The sequence below is a fragment of the Osmia lignaria genome, unplaced genomic scaffold, assembly GCF_051020975.1.
Source record: "Osmia lignaria lignaria isolate PbOS001 unplaced genomic scaffold, iyOsmLign1 scaffold0012, whole genome shotgun sequence".
In the NCBI taxonomy this organism is placed as follows: Eukaryota; Metazoa; Arthropoda; class Insecta; order Hymenoptera; family Megachilidae; genus Osmia; species Osmia lignaria.
This window is the reverse complement of record NW_027478166.1, coordinates 462501-468398: the sequence shown is the minus strand read 5'-3', so window position 1 is coordinate 468398 and position 5898 is coordinate 462501.

Genomic DNA, 5898 nt, shown 5'->3' with positions numbered 1-5898 from the left:
CTCCGAAATATTTCAAAGTCCCAGCGGCGTATTGCTTCGCCTCTTAGAACCGATTAGTCGAAAAATTTTAACAATCATATTTTTGCATTCTGTACCGTGCATCCATCGTTAAACACTATTAAACTAACGTCCGTGATGGTATAAATGAAGATTTTCGCTCCGTTTAGCCAAAATAACGAACTTTAGGTGCGCTCCGAAATATTTCAAAGTCCCAGCGGCGTATTGCTTCGCCTCTTAGAACCGATTAGTCGAAAATTTTAACAATCATATTTTTGCATTCTGTACCGTGGATCGATCGTTAAACACTATTAAACTAACGTCCGTGATGGTATAAATGAAGATTTTCGCTCCGTTTAGCCAAAATAACGAACTTTAGGTGCGCTCCGAAATATTTCAAAGTCCCAGCGGCGTATTGCTTCGCCTCTTAGAACCGATTAGTCGAAAAATTTTAACAATCATATTTTTGCATTCTGTACCGTGCATCCATCGTTAAACACTATTAAACTAACGTCCGTGATGGTATAAATGAAGATTTTCGCTCCGTTTAGCCAAAATAACGAACTTTAGGTGCGCTCCGAAATATTTCAAAGTCCCAGCGGCGTATTGCTTCGCCTCTTAGAACCGATTAGTCGAAAATTTTAACAATCATATTTTTGCATTCTGTACCGTGGATCGATCGTTAAACGCTATTAAACTAACGTCCGTGATGGTATAAATGAAGATTTTCGCTCCGTTTAGCCAAAATAACGAACTTTAGGTGCGCTCCGAAATATTTCAAAGTCCCAGCGGCGTATTGCTTCTCCTCTTAGAACCGATTAGTCGAAAAATTTTAACAATCATATTTTTGCATTCTGTACCGTGGATCGATCGTTAAACGCTATTAAACTAACGTCCGTGATGGTATAAATGCAGATTTTCGCTCCGTTTAGCCAAAATAACGAACTTTAGGTGCGCTCCGAAATATTTCAAAGTCCCAGCGGCGTAATGCTTCGCCTCTTAGAACCGATTAGTCGAAAAATTTTAACAATCATATTTTTGCATTCTGTACCGTGGATCGATCGTTAAACGCTATTAAACTAACGTCCGTGATGGTATAAATGCAGATTTTCGCTCCGTTTAGCCAAAATAACGAACTTTAGGTGCGCTCCGAAATATTTCAAAGTCCCAGCGGCGTATTGCTTCGCCTCTTAGAACCGATTAGTCGAAAAATTTTAACAATCATATTTTTGCATTCTGTACCGTGCATCCATCGTTAAACACTATTAAACTAACGTCCGTGATGGTATAAATGAAGATTTTCGCTCCGTTTAGCCAAAATAACGAACTTTAGGTGCGCTCCGAAATATTTCAAAGTCCCAGCGGCGTATTGCTTCGCCTCTTAGAACCGATTAGTCGAAAATTTTAACAATCATATTTTTGCATTCTGTACCGTGGATCGATCGTTAAACACTATTAAACTAACGTCCGTGATGGTATAAATGAAGATTTTCGCTCCGTTTAGCCAAAATAACGAACTTTAGGTGCGCTCCGAAATATTTCAAAGTCCCAGCGGCGTATTGCTTCGCCTCTTAGAACCGATTAGTCGAAAAATTTTAACAATCATATTTTTGCATTCTGTACCGTGCATCCATCGTTAAACACTATTAAACTAACGTCCGTGATGGTATAAATGAAGATTTTCGCTCCGTTTAGCCAAAATAACGAACTTTAGGTGCGCTCCGAAATATTTCAAAGTCCCAGCGGCGTATTGCTTCGCCTCTTAGAACCGATTAGTCGAAAATTTTAACAATCATATTTTTGCATTCTGTACCGTGGATCGATCGTTAAACGCTATTAAACTAACGTCCGTGATGGTATAAATGAAGATTTTCGCTCCGTTTAGCCAAAATAACGAACTTTAGGTGCGCTCCGAAATATTTCAAAGTCCCAGCGGCGTATTGCTTCTCCTCTTAGAACCGATTAGTCGAAAAATTTTAACAATCATATTTTTGCATTCTGTACCGTGGATCGATCGTTAAACGCTATTAAACTAACGTCCGTGATGGTATAAATGAAGATTTTCGCTCCGTTTAGCCAAAATAACGAACTTTAGGTGCGCTCCGAAATATTTCAAAGTCCCAGCGGCGTATTGCTTCGCCTCTTAGAACCGATTAGTCGAAAAATTTTAACAATCATATTTTTGCATTCTGTACCGTGGATCGATCGTTAAACGCTATTAAACTAACGTCCGTGATGGTATAAATGCAGATTTTCGCTCCGTTTAGCCAAAATAACGAACTTTAGGTGCGCTCCGAAATATTTCAAAGTCCCAGCGGCGTAATGCTTCGCCTCTTAGAACCGATTAGTCGAAAAATTTTAACAATCATATTTTTGCATTCTGTACCGTGGATCGATCGTTAAACGCTATTAAACTAACGTCCGTGATGGTATAAATGCAGATTTTCGCTCCGTTTAGCCAAAATAACGAACTTTAGGTGCGCTCCGAAATATTTCAAAGTCCCAGCGGCGTATTGCTTCGCCTCTTAGAACCGATTAGTCGAAAATTTTAACAATCATATTTTTGCATTCTGTACCGTGGATCGATCGTTAAACGCTATTAAACTAACGTCCGTGATGGTATAAATGAAGATTTTCGCTCCGTTTAGCCAAAATAACGAACTTTAGGTGCGCTCCGAAATATTTCAAAGTCCCAGCGGCGTATTGCTTCGCCTCTTAGAACCGATTAGTCGAAAAATTTTAACAATCATATTTTTGCATTCTGTACCGTGCATCCATCGTTAAACGCTATTAAACTAACGTCCGTGATGGTATAAATGCAGATTTTCGCTCCGTTTAGCCAAAATAACGAACTTTAGGTGCGCTCCGAAATATTTCACAGTCCCAGCGGCTTATTGCTTCGCCTCTTAGAACCGATTAGTCGAAAATTTTAACAATCATATTTTTGCATTCTGTACCGTGGATCGATCGTTAAACGCTATTAAACTAACGTCCGTGATGGTATAAATGCAGATTTTCGCTCCGTTTAGCCAAAATAACGAACTTTAGGTGCGCTCCGAAATATTTCAAAGTCCCAGCGGCGTATTGCTTCGCCTCTTAGAACCGATTAGTCGAAAAATTTTAACAATCATATTTTTGCATTCTGTACCGTGCATCCATCGTTAAACACTATTAAACTAACGTCCGTGATGGTATAAATGAAGATTTTCGCTCCGTTTAGCCAAAATAACGAACTTTAGGTGCGCTCCGAAATATTTCAAAGTCCCAGCGGCGTATTGCTTCGCCTCTTAGAACCGATTAGTCGAAAATTTTAACAATCATATTTTTGCATTCTGTACCGTGGATCGATCGTTAAACGCTATTAAACTAACGTCCGTGATGCTATAAATGCAGATTTTCGCTCCGTTTAGCCAAAATAACGAACTTTAGGTGCGCTCCGAAATATTTCAAAGTCCCAGCGGCGTATTGCTTCGCCTCTTAGAACCGATTAGTCGAAAATTTTAACAATCATATTTTTGCATTCTGTACCGTGGATCGATCGTTAAACGCTATTAAACTAACGTCCGTGATGGTATAAATGCAGATTTTCGCTCCGTTTAGCCAAAATAACGAACTTTAGGTGCGCTCCGAAATATTTCAAAGTCCCAGCGGCGTATTGCTTCGCCTCTTAGAACCGATTAGTCGAAAAATTTTAACAATCATATTTTTGCATTCTGTACCGTGCATCCATCGTTAAACACTATTAAACTAACGTCCGTGATGGTATAAATGAAGATTTTCGCTCCGTTTAGCCAAAATAACGAACTTTAGGTGCGCTCCGAAATATTTCAAAGTCCCAGCGGCGTATTGCTTCGCCTCTTAGAACCGATTAGTCGAAAAATTTTAACAATCATATTTTTGCATTCTGTACCGTGGATCGATCGTTAAACGCTATTAAACTAACGTCCGTGATGGTATAAATGCAGATTTTCGCTCCGTTTAGCCAAAATAACGAACTTTAGGTGCGCTCCGAAATATTTCAAAGTCCCAGCGGCGTATTGCTTCGCCTCTTAGAACCGATTAGTCGAAAATTTTAACAATCATATTTTTGCATTCTGTACCGTGGATCCATCGTTAAACGCTATTAAACTAACGTCCGTGATGGTATAAATGCAGATTTTCGCTCCGTTTAGCCAAAATAACGAACTTTAGGTGCGCTCCGAAATATTTCAAAGTCCCAGCGGCGTATTGCTTCGCCTCTTAGAACCGATTAGTCGAAAATTTTAACAATCATATTTTTCCATTCTGTACCGTGGATCCATCGTTAAACGCTATTAAACTAACGTCCGTGATGGTATAAATGCAGATTTTCGCTCCGTTTAGCCAAAATAACGAACTTTAGGTGCGCTCCGAAATATTTCAAAGTCCCAGCGGCGTATTGCTTCGCCTCTTAGAACCGATTAGTCGAAAATTTTAACAATCATATTTTTGCATTCTGTACCGTGGATCCATCGTTAAACGCTATTAAACTAACGTCCGTGATGGTATAAATGCAGATTTTCGCTCCGTTTAGCCAAAATAACGAACTTTAGGTGCGCTCCGAAATATTTCAAAGTCCCAGCGGCGTATTGCTTCGCCTCTTAGAACCGATTAGTCGAAAATTTTAACAATCATATTTTTGCATTCTGTACCGTGGATCCATCGTTAAACGCTATTAAACTAACGTCCGTGATGGTATAAATGCAGATTTTCGCTCCGTTTAGCCAAAATAACGAACTTTAGGTGCGCTCCGAAATATTTCAAAGTCCCAGCGGCGTATTGCTTCGCCTCTTAGAACCGATTAGTCGAAAATTTTAACAATCATATTTTTCCATTCTGTACCGTGGATCCATCGTTAAACGCTATTAAACTAACGTCCGTGATGGTATAAATGCAGATTTTCGCTCCGTTTAGCCAAAATAACGAACTTTAGGTGCGCTCCGAAATATTTCAAAGTCCCAGCGGCGTATTGCTTCGCCTCTTAGAACCGATTAGTCGAAAATTTTAACAATCATATTTTTGCATTCTGTACCGTGGATCCATCGTTAAACGCTATTAAACTAACGTCCGTGATGGTATAAATGCAGATTTTCGCTCCGTTTAGCCAAAATAACGAACTATAGGTGCTCTCCGAAATATTTCAAAGTCCCAGCGGCGTATTGCTTCGCCTCTTAGAACCGATTAGTCGAAAATTTTAACAATCATATTTTTGCATTCTGTACCGTGGATCCATCGTTAAACGCTATTAAACTAACGTCCGTGATGGTATAAATGCAGATTTTCGCTCCGTTTAGCCAAAATAACGAACTTTAGGTGCGCTCCGAAATATTTCAAAGTCCCAGCGGCGTATTGCTTCGCCTCTTAGAACCGATTAGTCGAAAATTTTAACAATCATATTTTTCCATTCTGTACCGTGGATCCATCGTTAAACGCTATTAAACTAACGTCCGTGATGGTATAAATGCAGATTTTCGCTACGTTTAGCCAAAATAACGAACTTTAGGTGCGCTCCGAAATATTTCAAAGTCCCAGCGGCGTATTGCTTCGCCTCTTAGAACCGATTAGTCGAAAATTTTAACAATCATATTTTTGCATTCTGTACCGTGGATCCATCGTTAAACGCTATTAAACTAACGTCCGTGATGGTATAAATGCAGATTTTCGCTCCGTTTAGCCAAAATAACGAACTTTAGGTGCGCTCCGAAATATTTCAAAGTCCCAGCGGCGTATTGCTTCGCCTCTTAGAACCGATTAGTCGAAAATTTTAACAATCATATTTTTCCATTCTGTACCGTGGATCCATCGTTAAACGCTATTAAACTAACGTCCGTGATGGTATAAATGCAGATTTTCGCTCCGTTTAGCCAAAATAACGAACTTTAG